Below are 24,343 nucleotides of genomic sequence, written 5' to 3'. Positions count from 1 at the left end.
AAGGTCCCCCTGCTCAAGAAAGCACAAATACAGGGCCATCTGAAGTTTGCCAATGAACATCTGAATGATTCAGAGGAGAACTGGGTGAAAGTGTTGTGGTCAGATGAGACCAAAATCGAGCTCTTTGGCATCAACTCAACTCGCCGTGTTTGGAGGAGGAGGAATGCTGCCTACGACCCCAAGAACACCATCCCGACCGTCAAACATGGAGGTGGAAACATTATGCTTTGGGGGTGTTTTTCTGCTAAGGGGACAGGACAACTTCACCGCATCAAAGGGACGATGGACAGGGCCATGTACAGTCAAATCTTGGGTGAGAACCTCCTTCCCTCAGCCAGGGCATTGAAAATGGGTCGTGGATGGGTATTCCAGCATGACAATGACCCAAAACACACGGCCAAGGCAGCAAAGGAGTGGCTCATGAAGAAGCACATTAAGGTCCTGGAGTGGCCTAGCCAGTCTCCAGACCTTAATCCCATAGAAAATCTGTGGAGGGAGCTGAAGGTTCGAGTTGCCAAACATCAGCCTCGAAACCTTAATGACTTGGAGAAGATCTGCAAAGAGGAGCGGAACAAAATCCCTCCTGAGATGTATGCAAACCTGGTGGCCAACTACAAGAAACGTCTGACCTCTGTGATTGCCAACAAGGGTTTTGCCACCAAGTACTAAGTCATGTTTTGCAGAGGGGTCAAATACTTATTTCCCTCATTAAACTGCAAATTAATTTATAACATTTTTGACATTTTTGACACACATTTTTCTGGATTTTTTTGTTGTTATTCTGTCTCTCACTGTTCAAATAAACCTACCATTAAAATTATAGACTGATCATGTCTTTGTCAGTGGGCAAACGTACAAAATCAGCAGGGGATCAAATACTTTTTTCCCTCACTGTAGGCAAAATGGCTACCTAAGTATGATCCAATCAGAGACAACGATCGACAGCCTTCTCTGATTGGGAACCACACCCGGCCAACATAGAAATAGATAACATAGATCTACACATAGATATTCACACCCTGACCAAACCAACTAGAGATCTCTATGTCAGGGCGTGACAGATGAGGAAAACAAGTCTGTAACGTAACAAAATGTGGAAAAGGGGAAGTGGTCTGAGAATGCACTGTATGTGTGCCATTCAGAGGGTGAATTGGCAAGACAAAATATTCAAGTGCCTTTGAACGGGGTATGGTAGTAGGTGCCAGGTGCACCGGTTTTTGTGTCAAGAACCACAATGTTGCTGGGTTTTTCACACTCAACAGTTTTCCGTGTGCATCAAGAATGGTCCACCACCCAAAGGACATCCAGCCAACTTGACACAACTGTGGGAAGCATTGTATTCAACATGTGCCAGCATCCCTGTGGAACGCTTTCGACACCTTGTAGAGTCCATGCCCCGACAAGTTCAGGTTGTTCTGAGGTCAAAAGGGGGAAGGGGGTGCAACTCAATATTAGGAAGGTGTTCCTAATGTTTTCTATACTCAGTGTATAGTGAGCAATATGTTTGGGACATCAAATCGCGGTATCGAATCCCAATACATATAATATCGCAATACATATCGTATCGGCACCTAAGTACAGTGCATTCTGAAAATGTTCAGACCCTTGACTTTTTCCACATTTTGTTCCGTTACAGCCTTATTCTAAAATTGATTAAATTGTTTTTTCCCCCCCCCTCATCAATCTACACACAATACCCCATAATGACATTTACATTTACATTTACATCATTTAGCAGACGATCTTATCCAGAGCGACTTACAAATTGGTGCATTCAATTTATGATAGCCAGTGGGACAACCACTTTTTTTATACTATTCCAGATATTCCTTAAAGTGGTAGGGTTTCAAGTGTCTCTGGAAGGTGGTCAGTGACTCCGCTGTCCTGGCTTCGTGGGGGAGCTTGTTCCACCATTGGGGTGCCAGAGCAGCAAATAGCTTTGACTGGGCTGAGCGGGCACTGTGCTTCCGTAGAGGTAGGGGAGCTAGCAGGCCAGAGGTGGATGAACGTAGTGCCCTCGTTTGGGTGTAGGGTCTGATCAGAGCCTGAAGGTAAGGAGGTGCAGTTCCCCTCACAGCTCCGTAGGCAAGCACCATGGTCTTGTAGTAGATGCGAGCCTCAACTGGAAGCCAGTAGAGTGTGCGGAGGAGCGGGGTGACATGAGAGAACTTGGGAAGGTTGAACACCAGACGGGCTGCAGCGTTCTGGATAAGTTGTAGGGGTTTAATGGCACAGGCAGGGAGCCCAGCCAACAGCGAGTTGCAGTAATCCAGACGGGAGATGACAAGTGCCTGGATTAGGACCTGTGCCGCTTTCTGTGTAAGGTAGGGTCGTACTCTGCGAATGTTGTAGAGCATGAACCTGCAGGATCGGGTCACCGCTTTGATGTTAGCGGAGAACGACAGGGTGTTGTCCAGGGTCATGCCAAGGTTCTTTGCACTCTGGGAGGAGGACACAATGGAGTTGTCAACCGTGATGGCGAGATCATGGAGCGGGCAGTCCTTCCCCGGGAGGAAGAGCAGCTCCGTCTTGCCGAGGTTCAGCTTGAGGTGGTGATCCGACATTCACACTGATTCACAGGCATGCAAAGATGCGATTCGCCACCTGGTTATCAGAAAGGGGAAAGGAGAAAATGTATTGTGTGTCGTCTGCGTAGCAATGATAGGAGAGACCATGTGAGGATATGACAGAGCCAAGTGACTTGGTGTATAGAGAGAATAGGAGAGAGCCTAGAACTGAGCCCTGGGGGCACCAGTGGTGAGAGCACGTGGTGCGAGACAGATTCTCGCCCGCCACCTGGTAGGAGCGACCTGTCAGGTAGGTAGCAATCCAAGAGTGAGCAGCACCGGAGATGCCCAACTCGGAGAGGGTGGAGAGGAGGATCTGATGGTTCACAGTATCAAAGGCAGCGGATAGGTCTAGAAGGATAAGAGCAGAGGGGAGAGAGTTAGCTTTAGCAGTGCGGAGAGCCTCCGTGACACAGAGAAGAGCAGTCTCAGTTGAATGACCAGTCTTGAAACCTGACTGGTTTGGATCAAGAAGTTCATTCTGAGAGAGATAGCAGGAGAGTTGGTTAGAGACGACACGCTCAAGAGTTTTGGAGAGAAAAGAAAGAAGGGATACTGGTCTGTAGTTGTTGACATCAGAGGGATCGAGTGTAGGTTTTTTGAGGAGGGGTGCAACTCTCGCTCTCTTGAAGACGGAAGGGACATGGCCAGCGGTCAAGGATGAGTTGATGAGCGAGGTGAGGTAAGGGAGAAGGTCTCCGGAAATGCTCTGGAGAAGAGAGGAGGGGATAGGGTCAAGCGGGCAGGTTGTTGGGCGGCCGGCCGTCACAAGTCACAAGATTTCATCTGGAGAGAGAGGGGAGAAAGAAGTCAAAGCATAGGGTAGGGCAGCGTGAGCAGGACCAGCAGTGTCATTTGACTTAATAAATGAGGATCGGATGTCGTCAACCTTCGTTTCAAAATGGTTGACGAAGTCATCCACAGAGAGGGAGGAGGGAGGGGGTGGTGGAGGAGGATTCAGCAGGGAGGAGAAGGTGGCAAAGAGCTTCCTAGGGTTAGAGGCAGAGGCTTGAAATTTAGAGTGATAGAAAGTGGCTTTAGCAGCGGAAACAGAGAAAGAGAATGTAGAGAGGAGGGAGTGAAAAGATGACAGGTCCGCAGGGAGTCTAGTTTTCCTCCATTTCCGCTCGGCTGCCCGGAGCCCTCTTCTGTGAGCTCGCAATGAGTCGTCAAGCCACGGAGCAGGAGGGGAGGACCGAGCCGGCTGGGAGGATAGGGGACATAGAGAGTCAAAAGATGCAGAAAGGGAGGAGAGGAGGGTTGAGGAGGCAGAATCATGAGATCGGAGGGAGAAGGATTTAGCGGAGGGAAGAGATGATAGGATGGAAGAGGAGAGAGTAGCGGGAGAGAGATAGCGAAGGTTGCGACGGCACATTACCATCTGAGTAGGGGCAGAGTGAGTAGTGTTGGAGGAGAGCGAGAGAGAAAAGGATACAAAGTAGTGGTCGGAGACTTGGAGGGGAGTTGAAGTGAGATTAGTAGAAGAACAGCATCTAGTAAAGATGAGGTCAAGCGTATTTCCTGCCTTGTGAGTAGGGGGGGACGGTGAGAGGGTGAGGTCAAAAGAGGAAAGGAGTGGAAAGAACGAGGCAGAGAGAAATGAGTCAAGACATATGAGTCAAGGCAGACATAGGGAGGTTAAAGTCACCCAGAACTGTGAGGGGTGAGCCATCCTCAGGAAAGGAACTTATCAAGGCATCAAGCTCATTGTTGAACTCTCTAAGGGAACCTGGAGGGCGATAAATGACAAGGATGTTAAGCTTGAATGGGCTAGTGACTGTGACAGCATGGAATTCAAATGAGGAGATAGACAGATGGGTCAGTGGAAAAAGAGAGAATGTCCACTTGGGAGAGATGAGGATTCCTGTGCCACCGCCGCGCTGACCAGATGCTCTCGGGGTATGCGAGAACACATGGTCAGACGAGGAAAGAGCAGTAGGAGTAGCAGTGTTTTCTGTGGTAATCCATGTTTCCGTCAGCGCCAAGTAGTCGAGGGACTGGAGGGTAGCATAGGCTGAGATTAACTCTGCCTTGTTGGCCGCAGAACGGCAGAACGGCAGTTCCAGAGACCTGGAACTCCACATGGGTCGTGCGCGCAGGGACCACCAGATTAGAGTGGCAACAGCCACACTGTGTGAAGCGTTTGTATGGCATGTGCAGAGAGGAGAGAACAGGGATAGACAGACACATAGTTGACAGGCTACAGAAAAAGGCTACAATAATGCAAAGGAGATCGGAATGAAATTAACGAAACATCTGGGAAAGCGAGAGAGCGGGGCCTCCCTCACTTACGTTTCACTGAAACACTCAAATATAACTCTCCCAACTTCCACTTTAGAAATTATAATTGCTGTAAACTACAGCGGTTCAATGTTTTCTAGGAATAGACTCTAACTTAGTTTATTCAGCTAGCTAACTTGGTACAGTATTCTTCATTGAAAACCGTCCAGGGCACCGAATCCTATGACGCCATAGCCAACTAGCATACCAGCCTCCAATAACACGGTTTAGCACAAATACTCGGTTACAACAAACCACCAGTGTGTTAACATGCCAAGCAGATCATTCGTGACCGTGTCTAACGTTGTGTAAAGTTTTGGGTTAGTTTTGACAGTTTGAGTGAGTACGTCGTCAACTTATTCAGCCAGTTAGTTAGCTAGAATAGTTAGCATACTAGCTAGCCATTGCTCTCTGCCAACGAACCAACCCCTCCTCCCACGGCACGAACACACAGAGAGAGCCAAGCTAACGTTAACTAGTCACCCATGTCCCGAATTCCCTTGAACGACTCTGGTTAGCAGTATGTAAAAACAAACAAAAATAAATGTAGGTTATAACTTACACTTAGTAGCTACTGTTAGCCAGTTAAGTGCAAAGCTAGCCACTGAATCGATTCAGCCAGTTCGCGTCTGTCCCAACGGAGAGAAAGCGTCTCCAAATATTAAAGCTAGGTCGTTCCAGCTATTGTTTAGTTAGCTATCCAGGTAGCAACAAGCTAGCTACATTTCGAGTACAGTAGCTACTAACTACCTAACGTTAACACTTCAGAAAATGAGGTTAGAAAAACAGCTGAATGGTAGGTAGCTAGATGGTATAATTACAGGTACTCTTAAGCGTGAAATAACATTGGAAACAACTATCCACAGTTGCTAATAATTACCAATAGCTACCCACTAGCTAGCTACCTTTATTGGTCCAGGTAGTGGGTTAGCTAGCCTCGTGCTTCACCGGGCTCAGCCGAATACAATACTTACCTACAATAATTACCTACAATAACCTACAATAACTACCTAGATAAACTACCTACAATACCTAACTACAATACCTACAGTGGGGAAAAAAAGTTATCCCACTTAAAAAGATGAGAGAGGCCTGTAATGTTCATCATAGGTACATGTCAACTATGACAGACAAATTGAGGAAAAAAAATCCAGAAAATCACATTGTCGGATTTTTTATGAATTTATTTGCAAATTATGGTGGAAAATAAGTATTTGGTCACCTACAAACAAGCAAGATTTCTGGCTCTCACAGACCTGTAACTTCTTTTTTAAGAGGCTCCTCTGTCCTCCACTCGTTACCTGTATTAATGCCACCTGTTTGAACTTGTTATCAGTATAAAAGACACCTGTCCACAACCTCAAACAGTCACACTCCAAACTCCACCGCCAGGGACTCAAATCCTGCAGTGCCAGACGTGTCCCCCTGCTTAAGCCAATACATGTCCAGGCCCGTCTGAAGTTTGCTAGAGTGCATTTGGATGATCCAGAAGAGGATTGGGAGAATGTCATATGGTCAGATGAAACCAAAATAGATCTTTTTGGTAAAAACTCAACTCGTCGTGTTTGGAGGACAAAGAATGCTGAGTTGCATCCAAAGAACACCATACCTACTGTGAAGCATGGGGGTGGAAAAATTATGCTTTGGGGCTGTTTTTCTGCAAAGGGACCAGGACAACTGATCCATGTAAAGGAAAGAATGAATGGGGCCATGTATCGTGAGATTTTGAGTGAAAACCTCCTTCCATCAGCAAGGGCATTGAAGATGAAACGTGGCTGGGTCTTTCAGCATGACAATGATCCCAAACACACCGCCCGGGCAACGAAGGAGTGGCTTCGTAAGAAGCATTTCAAGGTCATGGAGTGGCCTAGCCAGTCTCCAGATCTCAACCCCATAGAAAATCTTTGGAGGGAGTTGAAAGTCCGTGTTGCCCAGCGACAGCCCCAAAACATCACTGCTCTAGAGGAGATCTGCATGGAGGAATGGGCCAAAATACCAGCAACAGTGTGTGAAAACCTTGTGAAGACTTACAGAAAACGTTTGACCTGTTTCATTTCCAACAAAGGGTATATAACAAATTATTGAGAAACTTTTGTTATTGACCAAATACTTATTTTCCACCATAATTTGCAAATAAATTCATAACAAATCCTACAATGTGATTTTCTGGAATTTTTTTCTCTCATTTTGTCTGTCATAGTTGACGTGTATCTATGATGAAAATTACAGGCCTCTCTCATCTTTTTAAGTGGGAGAACTTGCACAATTGGTGGCTGACTAAATACTTTTTTCCCCCACTGTACCTACAATCTTAATACATGGTTTAAGCTTTACTCGACACCATATAAGCCAAGCTTACCTCCCGCCAGAGAGAGACACTCTCTCTATTCACATCATTCTTAGCTAAGCTTGGCTTATATGACAAAACAAAAACAGGTTTTTAGACAGTTTTGCACATTTATTCAAAATTAAAAAACGTAAATACTACATTTACATAAGTATTCAGACCCTTTACTCAGTACTTTGTTGAAGCACCTTTGGCAGCGATTACAGCATTGAGTCTTCTTGGGTATGACGTTACAATCTTGACACACCTGTATTTTGGGGAGTTTCTCCCATTCTTCTCTGCAGATCCTCTCAAGCTCTGTCCGGTTGGATGGGGAGCGTTGCTGCACAGCTATTTTCAGGTCTCTCCAGAGATGTTCGATCAGGTTCAAGTCCAGGCTCTGGCTGGGTCACTCAAGGACATTCAGAGAGTTGTTCCGAAGCCACTCCTGCGTTGTCTTGGCTGTATGCTTAGGGTCGTAGTCCTGTTGGAAGGTGAACCTTCACCCCAGTCTGAGGTCCTTAGCGCTCTGGAGCAGGTTTTCATCGAGGATCTCTCTGTACTCTGCAGAGATGGTTGTCCTTCTGGAAGGTTCACCCATCTCCACAGAGGAACTCTAGAGCTCTGTCAGAATGACCATCGGGTTCTTGGTCACCTCTCTGACCAAGACCCTTCTCCCCCTATTGCTCAGATTGGCCCGGCGGCCAGATCTAGGAAGAGTCTTTGTGGTTCCAAACTTCTTCTATTTAAGAATGCTGGAGGCCACTGTGTTTTTGGGGACCTTCAATGCTGCATAAATGTTTTGGTACCCTTCCCCAGATCTGTGCCTCAACACAATCCTATCTCTAAGCTCGTCTGACAATTCCTTCGACCACATGGCTTGGTTTTTGCTCTGACATGCCCTATCAACTGTGGGACCTTATATAGACAGGTGTGTGCCTTACCAAATCATGTCCAATAAATTGAATTTACCACAGGTGGACTCCAATCAAGTTGTAGAAACATCTCAAGGATGATCAATGGAAACAATTTCGAGTCTCATAGCAAAATGTCTGAATAATTATGTAAATAAGGTATTTCTGTTTTGCTTTATTTCTAAAAACCTGTTTTCGCTTTGTCATTATGGGTATTGTATGTAGATTGCTAAGGATTTTATTTTTATTTTATCCATTTTAAAATAGGGCTGTAACATAACAAAATGTGGAAAAGGTCAAGGGGTCTGAATATTTTCCAAAGGCACTGTATGGTGATATTATCATATCATTTTAGTCCTTTAGCAGACGCGCTTATCAAGAGCGACTTACAGTTAGTGAATGCATACGTTTTTATTTATTTATTTTTATACTGGCCCCCTGTGGGAAACGAACCCACATCCCTGCCGGCCAAACCCTCCCCTACCTTGGACGACGCTGGACCAATTATGCGCCGCCCATGGGTCTCCCGGTTGCGGCCGGCTGCGATAGAGCCTGGACTCGAACCAGGATCTCTAGTGGCACAGCTAGCACTGCGATGCAGTGCCTTAGACCACTGCTCCACTCGGGAGTTCCCTGGCAAGTCCCAGTCCTACCAGTAGATATCTGGAAGGCACCATGGGAGTTGACAAAGTACACATGTTAGGCTACTTACTAGTGGCTTGTGACCTTTCAATCAAAGTGATCAACTTCTCAGTGTGTTTCTGTGATTTCGTGTACAGTATGTGCTTGTCAAAGATCCTTTACTATCTGTTCTCCATGTTCAAAGGTTAGTGTAAAACTCTTCATTGTGCAATGTCGCTCATGAATATGCATGAATTGCAGTTAAGTCGTAACGGAGGAAATTTTTACACAAATGTCTACGCACCGACAGAGAGCTCCTAGAACGATTTTAATACAGTAGGCTGTGATCTTTAAACTGGAAATGGCTTCCTAAATCCTTAAGAGCACCATATAATTAATATATGATCGGTGAGTAGTTTTTATTACTCCTTATATTGCCACTATGTAGCTAGTCACCTTGTCAAGTTCAGGGGTTTTATTACAACTTTAATGGATTATGATGAGTACAATCGTGATTAATGTTTTCTCGCTCTCCCACAGCCAGCTGTTGATTTTACCATCAGGGGGAGGCCGTATTTCCCTTTTGAGCGGCTACGGGAGTACATATGATTGGTAAATTGAGTTCACCGCTGAGATTGAATGCAGTGACCCCCATCGAACTCAAACACTGTAATGGTTTCTTAAGCACACGCCATATATTTTGGAGCAGGACCGGAGGCGGAGTCGACGGTATGGACCGTAGGTCTGTCTGCAGAGCGAGAGCTGTGGCTATGGAATGCAAAGATGGGATTCGGATGGTTTAGAGGCTCTGCCACTGTTGGAAGCGGTTCTCTAATTATATAGTGAGTTTTGAGCACGTTTTTCCAAATGTGCTTGTCATGACATTAATTACGATTGTACTCATCATAATCCATTGAAGTTGCAATAGAACCCCTGAACTTCATGAGGTGACTTGCCACATGTACCTTTTTTCTACAAGGGTTGATTATTTTGATTGTGTAATCTGCCACAACAATGGGTCCACAATTCAGTAGGGACTTTCCAACAACAGGTTGTCTGTAGTGTATGGTCCTATAATGTGGCTGTGTGATTGCCGTTTTTACTGATTCAAATCGGTCTCCTTCATGTTAACACATTTGACAAATGTCAACACTTGTCCGCGTTCATTCCTAGGGGTGAGTGAAAGATCACAGCATGTATGTGAAGAGGTGTGCAGCCAGCAAAAGGGAGAAGATTGAGGAGGGGAAAAAGATGGAGGGGGGGAAAGAGATGGAGGGGGGGAAAGAGATGGAGGGGGGGGAGAGATGGAGGGGGGAAAGAGAAGGAGGGGGAAAGAGATGGAGGGGGGAAAGAGATGGAGGGAGGAAAGAGATGGAGGGGGGAAAGAGATGGAGGGGGAAAGAGATGGAGGGGGGGAAGAGATGGAGGGGGGGAAAGAGAAGGAGGGGGGGAAAGAGATGGAGGGGGAAAGAGATGGAGGGGGGGAAGAGATGGAGGGGGGGAAAGAGAAGGAGGGGGGAAAGAGATGGAGGGGGGAAGAGATGGAGGGGGGAAAGAGAAGGAGGGGGGAAAGAGATGGAGGGGGGGAAAGAGATGGAGGGAGGAAAGAGATGGAGGGGGGGAAAGAGATGGAGGGGGGAAAGAGATGGAGGGGGGAAAGAGATGGAGGGAGGAAAGAGATGGAGGGGGGGAAAGAGATGGAGGGGGGTAAGAGATGGAGGGAGGAAAGGGGCCACATTACCCATAATCCAGTCACAGCTGTCTGGAGTTTGGCGACACCTCTACTGCAGGTTCCCTCTAATAGCTTGATTTTTCATGGCGGAAAACACCCTGCCACCACCGACATGATGTACGACAACATCTCTGTTTTCACCCCCAACCTCCCATTGCGCCGTTCCTGATCCCTCTTTCACTACAACCCCATGTCTCACATCTCTCGCTCTCTCACACTTTTTTCACACCTCTCTCTCTCTCTCAATCTTTTGCCTTCCAGTTTGACAAAGCATATGTCTACAGCATCCGCCACATGTTCGGGAAGGAAGGCAAGCGCACAGACTACACCCCCTACAGTTGCATGAAGGTGATTTTGTCAAACCCACCCAGCCAAGGCGACCAGCACGGTGAGGCATGGGCCTGGAGACGTGCTGCATGAAAAGGGTTATGTTTGCATGCAATACAGTTTTTCTATGAACCCAGTCATAGCAAATGCAAGGCATGTGTTTTGATTTCAATGTCTAATCGTTTGATGCATGCAAAAAAAACTATTGTCCTGGCATAGGAACTGGTCCCTCTGTTACGATGTTCTTCTGAGGCAAACCAATGTGGTTCATGTTATTGATAATATTATTTCAGCGGGTATTGTGAATCTACCATTCCCTCAGTTCAGATTTCTCTCTCTCTCCCCCATCTAACCCCCACCCCCACCCCCTCCCTCTCCTCTCACTCTGTGACATGGTGGTTGCAGGGTGTCCATTCCGACACAGTGACCCAGAGCTGCTGAAGCAGAAGCTGCAGTCCTATAAGGTCTCCCCCAGCGGCATCAGTCAGGCGGGTTTGGCCCAGAACACAACACCCTCTCAGATCTCTGTTGTTAACCCATGGCACAATGCAACATCAGCTCACTGCAGTTGTCACTAATATGTTCAGACAATCTCATCTACATGATTTACTTTGTATTGATTAATCTAATTTAACCTGGTAGTCGTATTGACATTTCTACTATCTTATTGACAATTAAAAAAATTAAATATATTTTATATATTAATAATAATAGACCAGTCCTAGATGCCAAAAAACAAACACACATTACAGACATAAAGTGAACAGTACAGTGTCACCAAAACTCAGGCTTACAAAAGTCAGACTCAAGCTGCTCCCCATGACAATACCAGAAAAATGGAAAGGAAGAAAGTTTCATTCTCTAAAAGTTAAGTGTACTATAGATTAGAATATGTATTCTGTACAGCGCAAAATGTAGATTGTCATCACACTTTATACAAGGTTGACTGATTTTTATTACACTAGGGAAAGTGAGGAATTAATTACTTTTTTCCCAGATCTTAGTAAAACAATGCAGTTTTAATTTTTATACACCAGAAGCTGTTATCTGTTAACCATATTTTATCAAGTGTTTATTTAATACAGGTTTAACCAATTTTCTGAAGTCTAATTCGTTTCAGTTGACTTCAGGTGCAATTATCCTCAGGGATCGTTAGCCTCGTCAGTAGTGTTTGGGTAGTTTTAGCATTGATATCCTGCGTGCAGTTGAAACCTGCAGTGCTCCAGCCTAGAGCCCAGCTTTTATATACAATGGCTTGCGAAAGTATTCACCCCCCTTGGCATTTTTCCTATTTTGTTGCCTTACAACCTGGAATTAAAATGGATTTTTGGGGGGTTTGTATCATTTGATTTACATAACATGCCTACCACTTTGAAGATGCAAAATATTTTTTTCTAGTGAAACAAAGAAGAAATAAGAAAAAACTAAAAAACAGAAAACTTGAGCGTGCATAACTATTCACCCCCCCCCCAAAGTCAATACTTTGTAGAGCCACCTTTTGCAGCAATTATAGCTGCAAGTCCCTTGGGGTATGTCTCTATAAGCTTGGCACATCTAGCCACTGGGATTTTTGGCCATTCTTCAAGGCAAAACTGCTCCAGCTCCTTCAAGTTGGATGGGTTCTGCTGGTGTACAGCAATCTTTAAGTCATACCAGAGATTCTCAATTGGATTGAGATCTGGGCTTTGACTAGGCCATTCCAAGACATTTAAATGTTTCCCCTTAAACCACTCCAGTGTTGCTTTAGCAGTATGCTTATGGTCATTGTCCTGCTGGAAGGTGAACCTCGGGCCCAGTCTCAAATCTCTGGAAGACTGAAACAGGTTTCCCTCAAGAATTTCCCTGTATTTAGCGCCATCCTTCAATTCTGACCAGTTTCCCAGTCCCTGCCGATGAGAGGTGTTGGGTTTGCGCCAGACATAGCGTTTTCCTTGATGGCCAAAAAGCTCAATTTTAGTCTCATTTGACCAGAGTACCTTCTTCCATATGTTTGGGGAGTCTCCCACATGGCTTTTGGCGAACACCAAACGTGTTTGCTTATTGATTCTTTAAGCAATGGCTTTTTTCTGGCCACTCTTCCGTAAAGCCCAGCTCTGTGGAGTGTATGGCTTAAAGTGGTCCTATGGACAGATACTCCAATCTCCGCTGTGGAGCTTTACAGCTCCTTCAGGGTTATCTTTGGTCTCTTTGTTGCCTCTCTGATTAATGCCCTCCTTGCCTGGTCCGTGAGTTTTGGTGGGCGGCCCTCTCTTGGCAGGTTTGTTGTGGTGCCAGATTCTTTCCATTTTTAATAATAGATTAAATGGTGCTCCGTTGGATGTTCAAAGTTTCTGATATTATTTTATAACCCAACCCTGATCTGTACTTCTCCACAACTTTGTCCCTGGCCTGTTTGGAGAGCTCTTTGGTCTTCATGGTGCCGCTTGCTTGGTGGTGCCCCTTGCTTAGTGGTGTTGCAGACTCTGGGGCCTTTCAGAACAGGTGTATATATATTGAGATCATGTGACAGATCATGTGACACTTAGATTTCACACAGGTGGACTTTATTTAACTAATTATGTGTCTTCTGAAGGTAATTGGTTGCACCAGATCTTATTTAGGGGCTTCATCCAAAGGGGGTGAATACATATGCATGCACCACTTTTCCGTTATTTCTTTTGTAGAATGTTTTGAAACAAGTTATTTTTTTCATTTCACTTCACCAATTTGGACTATTTTGTGTATGTCCATTACATGAAATCCAAATAAAAATCAATTTAAATTACAGGTTGTAATGCAACAAAATAGGAAAAACGCTAAGGGGGATGAATACTTTTGTAAGGCACTGCATGAGCAGCTGAGTTTAGTGAGATTACAACTTTGACCGCCTCAGCATTCGTGTCTTTTAAAATGAATCGGGGCATATTTTCAGCTGCACTTTTTAAGCACTTTCAATGTGTTCTCTCAACACATTAAACTGGGTTCAATGGTGCATGTAATGAAATGAAGTTGTAAGGCCTTGCTGTTACGTTCTCATGGAGTTATGGACCTTTGGGACATTAATTTAATTCATGGTCCCCTGTTAATTGGGCCATAAAGTTCACTGTTTAAAGTCTGGTATGAAGAACATATACACGCAGCCTAACGTCCCCCAGTATACTCTAGAAATACAATGTTCCAAAGTCGTTTTGAAGTGTCCTGATAGGCAATGACATCTAACAAAGGTTTCAAAAATAAGAAAGTGTTTTTTGTGGTAATGTTTTCCTATTCTACCTTGACTAACACAATGCAGTATGAGAGAGCAACCTGAATTGGCAATATATTTTAATTAGAGTCTAGTAGTCATGTTATTGTGTATTTTCTGTGGAGATCTAGTTAGCATATAACATGGTATACTACCGGATCAGTAATGTTAAGTCTAACTCTACTATTTGTATTTGTTGCATTTCCACATTTCTTTACTGAAAGAATTGACCATATACAACACTCATTTATATACCCATTATACCCATTTCAAATATTCCACACATTATTTCACACCAAAAGACCAGTCTAGACTTGAAATTGAGGGTTTGTATACAGCTCCTAGACATCTCTCTAGTGCATGTATTTTTAGACTGTTGGAGGTCAATTCAGCATCTGTGAATGTTTTGAGTACTGGTCAAAGTAGCCTTTTCATACCCAGATATTTCTATGTATAGAAATCTATAGAAATATAATCTATTTCTATCTACAAATAATAATCTGTGTACCAAGCAATCTATTGAGGATAGGGAAGGACTAGAGGACAGAGTGCTAATTTAGGTGAACAGCCAACCCAAGGGGAGCTCATCTCTCTTCAAATTAAATGAATCATTTCTCCCATGTCCCCCTCAGCAACCCCCTATAGAATCTCCCTCTCTGGTACGAGTAAGTACTCTACTTTGAGCAGAGGACACACTGACACTGTTTGTGGTTCGGCCCAGGAGGCCAATGCATGCACCATAGAGGCCTCTGAGCAGAGATACATGCTATGTAGGCAGCATTATTAAATGTGAGAGACTGAATCCAAAGTGAGAGAAATCAGTGGGAAGTGATTAATATGCATAACATCGGCCCTCAGTCACCCAGTCTGCCTGGCACTGCCCAAACAGACACTGCAGACCACAGAGGCCAGACTCGCCAAACACTGACGTGACATTGCCCGCAATAAGAATGTGAGCTAACGAGTCTGTCCTTCAGATCGGAAGTCATTGGCAGTGCTTTCACCTTGGCACTTGGAGCAATAAACGCTAGTCATGGGCACCAACATGGAAAGTCTGTCTATCAGTAGCATTTTGCCCAATATTATATCGATAAATGTTGGAATTAAAATGCACTGTGTGAATGGCAGAAGAGGCACCATAAAGCTTGATAGAAACCCTAATGTAATGCCCTAACTGGTGAAAGGCACCTCGGATGACACCATGCATGATTAATATACCATTTGATCCCCTCTACCACTAGGGGCTTTGTTGTGTGTGGCAGAAACCCCAGAAACACATTTGACAAGCAGGAAGTGGAACATTGGCGTTTAATCTCTCCTTAAGGTTGATAATGCATTTGTGCACCTGTCAAACGTGTTCACACCTCAGTGTACAGGAGTGTATGGAGAGGAATACAGGAGTGTATGGAGAGGAATACAGGAGTGTATGGAGATGAATACAGGAGTGTATGGAGAGGAATACAGGAGTGTACGGAGAGGAATACAGGGTTTACGGAGAGGAATACAGGAGTGTACTGAGAGGAATACAGGAGTGTACGGAAAGGAATACGGGGTTTACGGAGAGGAATACATGGGGTGTGGAATCACAATATCTGAAGGTCTGGGCCGGTTTCCCAAAAGCATCTTAAGGCTTGGTTCATCGTTAGGACCATAAGATTGAATGGTTTTAATATTAACTTAACCTCTAAACGTCTAAGGGGTGGGTGGGTTCTAAGCTGATGTATGGAATTGTTTTAAGATGGTCATACCATGGATCGTTTAGCTATTTGATTTGGACTTTTAGGACCCCTTTAGGTATCAAACAAAAATATATACACTACCAGTCAAAAGTTTGGACACACCTACTCATTCAATGGTTTATCTTTTTTGGGGACTATTTTCTACATTGTAGAATAATAGTGAAGGCATCAAAACTATGAAATAACACATATGGAATCATGTAGTAACCAAAAAAGTGTTAAACAAATCAAAATATATGTTATATTTTATATTCTTCAAAGTAGCCACCCTTTGCCTTGATGACAGCTTTGCATGCTCTTGGCATTCTCTCAACCAGCTTCATGAGGAATGCTTTTCCAACAGTCTTGAAGGAGTTCCCACATATGCTGAGCACTTGTTGGCTGCTTTTCCTTCACTCTGCGGTCCAACTCATCCCAAACAATCTCAATTGGGTTGAGGTCGGGTGATTGTGGAGGCCAGGTCATCTAATGCAGCACTCCATAACTCTCCTTGGTCAAATAGCCCTTACACAACCTGGAGGTGTTGAAAAACAAATGATAGTCCTACTAAGCGCAAACCAGATGGGATGGCGTATCGCTGCAGAATGCTGTGGTAGCCATGCTGGTTAAGTGTGCCTTGAATTCTAAATAAATCACAGACAGTGTCATCAGCAAAGCACCCCCACACCATCACACCTCCTCCTCCATGCTTCACGGTGGGAACCACACATGCGGAGATCATCCGTTCATCTACTCTGCGTCTCACAAAGACACGGCGGTTGGAACCAAATATCTCAAATTTGGACTCATCAGACCAAAGGACAGATTTCCACCGGTCTAATGTCCATTGCTCGTGTTTCTTGGCCCAATCAAGTCTCTTCTTCTTATTGGTGTTGTTTAGTAGTGGTTTCTTTGCAGCAATTCGACCATGAAGGCCTGATTCACGCAGTCTCCTCTGAACAGTTGATGTTGAGATGTCTGTTACTTGAACTCTGTGAAGCATTTATTTGGGCTGGAATTTCTGAGGCTGGTAACTCTAATGAACTTATCCTCTGCAGCAGAGGTAACTCTGGGCCTTTCTTTCCTGTGGCAGTCCTCATGAGAGCCAGTTTCATCATAGCGCTTGATGGTTTTTGCGACTGCACTTAAAGAAACTTTCAAAGTTCTTGAAATGTTCCAGATTGACTGACCTTCATGTCTTAAAGTAATGATGGACTGTCGTTTCTCTTTGCTTATTTGAGCTGTTCTTGTCATAATATGGACTTGGTCTTTTACCAAATAGTGCTATCTTCTGTATACCACCATTACCTTGTCACAACACAACTGATTGGCTCAAACACATTAAGATGGAAAGAAGTTCCACAAATTAGCTTTTAACAAGGCACACCTGTTCATTGAAATGCATTCCAGGTGACTACCTCAGGAAGCTGATTTTGCAAAGCTGTCATCAAGGCAAAGGGTGTCTACTTTGAAGAATTTGTTTAAATCTTTATTGGTTACTACATGATTCCATATGTGTTTTTTCATAGTTTTGATGTCTTCACTATTATTCTACAATGTAGAAAATAGTAAAAATAAAGAAAAACCCTGGAATGAGTAGGTGTCCAAACTTTTGACTGGACTCTAGGGGGTTTTAAGATGCTTTTGGGAAACCGGGCCCTGGTCAATAGCTTAAGGAAGAAAATAAAAAAAAGATTGTTGGGATTTTGTGCTTCACATTATCGTAACACAAACCCTCTAAATCACCTATTTTTGTTTGATATGTGCAAGTTCTCTCCCTCTTTTTATCATTGCTGTATTTAAGTGTCAAGCCATGGAATGTATTATTTCCAGTAATACTTGGAGCCTCACGTTAATGCCATGCTATGATGTTGCTCCATAATTGGCAACCGCAAAACACAAGGGCCTTAACACAAACGCTCCATCTATCATAGCAAATGTTTAATTTTTTCATTGTTGGTTAAGGGCTTGTAAGTAAGCATTTCACGGCAAGGTCTATACCTGTTGTATGCGGCGCATGTGAAAAATAAAATCTGATTTGATTTTTATTTGAATTATTTCTGCAACTGCTTGTAGCTGCTAGCCAATGTTATTGGTCAACGTCAAAACCTCTCTTACGCAACATTCCTGTTTTATACAAATTAAAGATATCTTTATAACTCCCAACACCTCTCATCTCTGTATTCCCCCTGCTTTCTTTCCTTCTTTTCAGATCCTGGAGTTGGTCAAGGGAATGCACTATCAGCTGGCCTGCCAGAAGTACTTTGTGCTGTCACACAGTGTAAGGACGCCTTTCATTTGGGGCAGGATGTAATTGGGGCGGCATGCCTGCCTTTGTGTGGGCCTGGGGGAGGACCCTGCAGCTCATGCATGAAGTCTCTGGAGGGGCCCCCAGCTCTGTAATCACATCCATCATTAGCTGTCATAGCCGTTTAAGTTGTATGGGTTTATTATGACACTTTAGATTAATTTAGCCCCTAATGAATATTTATTTGATCTAATGCCTTTTAGTGGAGGACCTTTTGGATCCGCAGTTTCAGTCACATTCAAGGTTATTAATATTCAATCCCTATTTAGGAGGGAGAATGTGGTAAAAAAAAAAAGATATGGTGTAACTTATTTTCATTCTTTGTCTGTGTGGGGTTGCTGTTATGCACGTTGATCATAGCTATTTCTCTTACATACCGGTAAATCTCGGGGTTTGGTCATGTTATTTTCTGCACGCTATAAAAGTGGTGATTTGGGAAGCGGGTCTCTCCCATACGTGTTGACAATTCGTCAGATTTTCCATGCTGCACTGTTCATTCTATTCAAATTGGAAGCTCGGCAGACTGACAGAATGAGAAGAGAGGTGGTGTTTTTAATTTTTCGGTGAGAAGGCAATAATCTAGAGATGTCAATCAGGATTATCTCTAACACGTGCCCCTGTCCCTCAGCGTTCAACGCAGTTGAAGTGCCAGAATCCTGATGAGAATGTGGGCACGTTGCACCAAGATGTAAATGTTGACTATCTGCTATGTGACAGTTTAATTTGAGTCTGAGAAGGAGAGAAGGGAGCGGTCTTTGATGTGATGTGTTTGCCATCGCTCCACAACGCTCTGGTGCAAAGTTTATTCAGATGCAGCTAATATCCTCAATCACATTTCAATCTGATAACCCAGGAAGGGTACATGTATAAGACTTTATACCTTAATCCCCAATATGTTTTAGGGGACAGATTTCTGATCAATCTGATTTAATAAGGTTTTAGACTACCTAGCCTTTTTTGGTTGCTACCTATGTTCTTTTTGGTTAGTGTGAGAGTAAGAGCTAAAAGTCACTTTGAAAGTCGCTCCGATGAAAGTCACTTTGAAAGTCAGTCTGATGAAAGTCACTTTGAAAGTCGCTCCGATGAAAGTAACTTTGAAAGTCAGTCCGATGAAAATCACTTTGAATGTCGGTCCAGTGAAAGTCACTTTGAAAGTCGGTCCGGTGAAAGTCACTTTGCAAGTTGTTCTGGTGAAGTCACTTTGGAAGTCGGTCCGATGAAAGCCACTTTGCAAGTTGGTCCGGTGAAAGTAACTTTGGAAGTCGGTCCGATGAAAGTCACTTCGCTTCTTGAACAGGTAAAGGACACTATCTGCAGAGACCTAGCTACACACTTGGGTGGGTCACATTGTTCCTGTTTACCAGCCTAAATTATCTTTATTGGTTGAGGTAACACACAGCCTCCTACTGGCTTCAGCTCTACGTAACTTCTTTACAACAAAAGTTGCCTTACTTACAATACCAATATATCTAGACTAGATAGTCTCCCTAAGCTAGACCACCATTGCAATTCATCCCTTTGGTAATAAGCTTAAGGGTTATGATTCATATTTGTGGGGATTGTTTCTCCTCTCATTTAGTGTTGTAATATACGCACATTGTCACGGAGAAGGATTTCAATGCCTCTAAAGTGTTTTTCAGTGAATTCTGACTGACTCGTGAATTTATGAAATTCATGAGTCATATTTTAGTCCTGTCGTCCGAACTGCATGTTTGTGACATTTGTCATGACTTTCTCTCATGGGCTGAGGATCAAAGATGCCGTCTAGGCAAAGGTTTGAACACCCCCTTTTCTGGGGGCCAGTTTTATGACCGGTCGTACATTTCTTGCAGAAACTTTATTTTCCACGCCATGCAGTATTGGGAGAGGGAATTTCCATGTGAGACAAAGGAAGTCTTCCCGCCAAGACTCCAACATCCAAAAGTGGATAATGAAACAATATTCCTACTTAAAATAATGTGGGAAATGGTTGGTGGCGACTTAACGAACAATCATGTCAAATTCGTTACTATGTTGTGATGTCATTAAAGACGGTGGAACAACATAACTGTATCTCTGGGGGTGTACACTTCCCAGTTATGAGGTTTGCATCTAATTGTTGTATAAAACGAATGATTAAGTATAATAATACTTTTGTGAAGGTAACAATATGATTTTAGCATTCTAGATGAGATGATTGTTCCCATATTGATTTGTTCTCAGTCAGTGGCCACGCCCAGATGAGCACAAACATGATGAAACGCCCCTTTTTCTACTCAAGTATAAAACCCCTCATGACAAAATTCACCTCAGACCGGTATAAGCCGGATGTTGCAAATGGTTGAATTTCTACAAGACCAAGCAGATTACAGTATAAGCCGGATGTTGCAAATAGTTGAATTTCTACCAGACCAGGAAGCGTGAAGCTGAAGCTACACATTACAAAATGGTTAGACCAGAAAGACCAGAAAACGTGAGACGTTAGTCCACACGTTTGAAATGGAGAAACTCTGAAACTCTCAACCTCTACACGAGGTGAAGAAGAAGACAATGCACTAGACCTTATCATCTCAGTCTGCAGCTGGCATGTATAGTCGTCTAGAGAACTTACACTAAAGACATACATTGGAAAGGACAATCCCTCTCAGACAACCGCTGGTACATCTGAAGTATCTATTCTAACAGATCAACTCTACGAACTACATGGTACGCTGAAGAAATCATTCTAACCACTACTACGACCAGAAACTCTACCAAGGACATTGGGATCTCTGGTGGGCAAACCAGAGTCCTACATCATCAACTCAACTATCTAGGACAGCTACATGTAAATACAAGTTGCATTTCTAATCTGAATGAACAATGATTAGGGTTCTAAGCATTTGTATTTCCGTGTGCGTAGTTTACAAAGTAACAACGATAGTTTGAATCTCTGTCTCTCCCTTCCAAGCATTCATGTTATTGTTAGTCCAGTCCACTAGGGACCTGTTTTCATTTTATTAGATTAGTAATCAATAACCTGTGTGTGTGTTTGTATTGTGTTATTATTTAGTTAGTTAGTAAATAAATAATTAAGCCAATTTGTGTATTGCGGATTCATCAATAAGGTTAGGGTTCTTGCAGGTTCAAGGATTATGCATCGTTCAGAATGAGACTGATAATAGGTAATTATTTAATAAGAGACTGTTATCGATATATAACATATATATATATATATATATATCTTCAAAGAGTTTAATTCAGGAGATGGTAACTCGTTAAACAACATCTTCCGTGCTGCCCCAAATTCCTAATGAGTTAATTGTTACATGATTAATTTAATCGAGTGACAATTAAACATAGTTAGTTGATTCGATAAATAAGTCATACATATTAATATAAGTCACGTCACATTAATACGCGAAGCATAGCTGTTTTGTGTGGGGGGTCTGGGCCATCCCCTGAATCTACGGACACTCATCTCTAAATGCTCCAGTCATCATGGGGCACAAAGACGACCAACTCATTTCCCCCTTACCTGCGACTGGGAGAATTCAATCTCTGCCACATGCCCTACCTGGTTCCAGATCTGTTGGTTTGTACAGATAGATCACAGTCATTCAGCGTTTATTAAAGGTCAAAATATAATACTTCACCGATTAAATATTTACACAGGGGCGATAAATTAAACAATAGAAAGAGTAATGCAATGGCATCCAGTGGAGCGCGCTCCGATATGCTTCACCTCGGATTACGGGAGGGGGGGTGGGGGGGGGGGATGTGCTGCATCGAAATCATTCAAAGATTGATTTGTTTCTGGTCTCTGTTTCGGATTGTTTCATATTTATGCATTTTGTCATTTTTCAGAAGGCTGAGTGCTGTTTGCTGTAATGTGGTGACACTGAGACAGATCAGGGTGAAATGGACACAGCTCTCTACTCGTGAAACCTGTGGCTCTGAGATGTTTCCCCCATTCCTTAAAAAAATAAAAATGTGTTTACTGGACAGACCGTGAACAGAGACAGGATAGTAAGCAGGAGAGATAATATTTTTTTTTTCTTAGATCAGTACTGAATTTGTTTCTTTGATTCTTGTTTTTGTAAGAAGTCTATTTCCATCAAAGGGCTGCTGAGATATGTAGGCGTACATCACTGGACCCAGTGGACACCCCCGCTGGTTCCAATACGGTCTAGTAGTTAGCTAGAATTTGCCTAGCTAGACAAAGGAATCGGACAATGATCAAGATGATGGTAGGAGAGAGAGACTAATCAGGGAGACTTCAAAGCCGGTGTGTTCCATCCCAATCACACAGCCTGGCTTAAAAGATGAGGGCGGAATTGGATCAGTTCACTACACCAGTACAATGCAGTTAGTAAAAGAACTGAAGCAGAGTTTTCTTTCTAACATGTCTGTCAAAGCTGACCATCGCTATTCTGTCTAGCACATTAACATTTGAACCAGTATTATTTTTACCGTCTGACACCTTACAAAACTTTTTTCTGTTGTGTGTTGTCAGATTGAGGACTCTGGGTTCTCGCTCCTTCACCCCAACCAGTCCTTACATTTACATTTTAGTCATTTAGCAGACGCTCTTATCCAGAGCGACTTACAATTAGTGAGTGCATACATTTTTCATACTGGCCCCCCTTTGGGAATTGAACCCACAACCCTGGCGTTGCAAGCGCCATGCTCTACCAAGTGAGCTACAGGAGACCCTACTTCATGGAGAGCCAGAAGCTGCTAGGTGGTCCTGGGGCTGGGGTGGAGGTGAAGTGGGAGGACAACCCCGCCACCAAACCCCCCAACACCCCGCCACCAAACCCCCCAAAACCCCCAAAACCCAGCCACCAAACCCCCCAACACCCCGCCACCAAACCCCCCAACACCCCGCCACCAAACCCCCCAACACCCCGCCACCAAACCCCCCAACACGCCCTCTTGACAGACAACAGGACCAGGGAACCTCTCTCAGGTGGCGGCAGCAGAAATGACAGAGGACCTGGATTCTTTCTTCCAAGATGTCTGACATTGTCTTACTCATCCCTGTTCACATTTCCCCACTGTCATTTTGAATACAGCTCCCATCCAACATTTTATTATTTACAAAGAGTAATGATTTTCTATAATTTTCTAAAAAAGTTTAATTTAGCTTCTGTTTTACCTCCACATGTAGGTAGTCATAAAGTTGAATAATATGAAGATCTCCTCTTTTGTGGTTATTTGTTGGTTGACAAATGCAATACAATACCAATCAAAAGCTGAATCTTGACCTCAACCTCAATCTTGGGATTTACCGACAGTAGAACTTCAATTCTCAAACCTAAAACACATTGGAGCGGTTAGATGCTTTTTTAAGTTCATTGCTGTGATGGATCTTCATAAAACTGACATTGGTACAATTCTGTTTATTTTTAAATAATCTGTCTGGGAATGGTATTGCATCAGTTTGTTCTCTTCTTCGTAGCCTAGCCAGGTTTAAACAACAATGGCTTATCGCCAGACTCCACGCTCTGGCAAGGAAAATATCCCAGCTGCCCCAGAAGCAATGTCATTGTTTTTCTTCACAAGGGATGGATAAAAGTAAACACAATTTCCACTGTTGTATTGCACTACCTTGGAATACGCTTGTTTATGCAATTTAACCAAAACCCACCCTGTCAGGAGATATTAGCATTCTTGTAAGGTCTCTTGGCCAAATTACATGTTGGGTGCCAATAACACAAGTGGTGTTGTGAACTAGTAATGTTTTTAAATGTTTCTCACATACTTCATCGGTTATTCAATTCACATCAGCCCACAGAATATCATACAATATTAATGAATTCTGCAAAGTGTAACTAGTAAAACTTTATCAATTACAGTATCAGGGATAGGGAAATAAATGTGCTCATTGTTGAGAGATTTTAATATATTTCGTTAATGTTGAGTTTACACGCTATGGCTATTCCATGCAGCACTCCAGACAAACCTGGCATGACTATCTACTCAAAATAGCCCAGAGATCTTTACCAGCAATGGGTTGCACTGTTTGGCAAAACCCTTTATGACATGCTTTCCATGGTGGAGTAATTTATTTAAACCCTTGTGTGAGGAGGGCTTGGGTAAGCAAGGTCGACGTGTTCAAGGTCACTAGATGCAGTTCATATTGGTCTGTACTGGAAGTTTTCCACAGCCCACGCTGCTAGCTATATAATGTCAAGCTTTTTTCTCCTCCCAAAACTTGTCCGGCTTTTTTTTGCTGATATCTACTTGGTTGAGAAAAATGTATTTACTATGACTGTGATATGTGGTTGTCTCACCTTTTTATCTTAAGATGAATGCCCAAACTACGTTTCTCTGGATAAGAGCGTCTGCTAAATGAAAAATGTT

The 24,343-nt window shown here is 43.4% G+C and overlaps 1 pseudogene; it reads left to right on the top strand.

Annotated features, from left to right (window-relative positions):
• Positions 1-23,050, top strand: part of LOC121548087 — a 121,713-nt pseudogene extending 98,663 nt beyond the window's left edge.
• Positions 23,051-24,343: the final 1,293 nt, after the last annotated feature.

This window comes from Coregonus clupeaformis, chromosome 31 (genome assembly GCF_020615455.1).
Source record: "Coregonus clupeaformis isolate EN_2021a chromosome 31, ASM2061545v1, whole genome shotgun sequence".
Lineage (NCBI taxonomy): Eukaryota > Metazoa > Chordata > Actinopteri > Salmoniformes > Salmonidae > Coregonus > Coregonus clupeaformis.
Note: the sequence above shows the minus strand (reverse complement) of the source record. Positions and strands in the feature narration are given on the sequence as shown.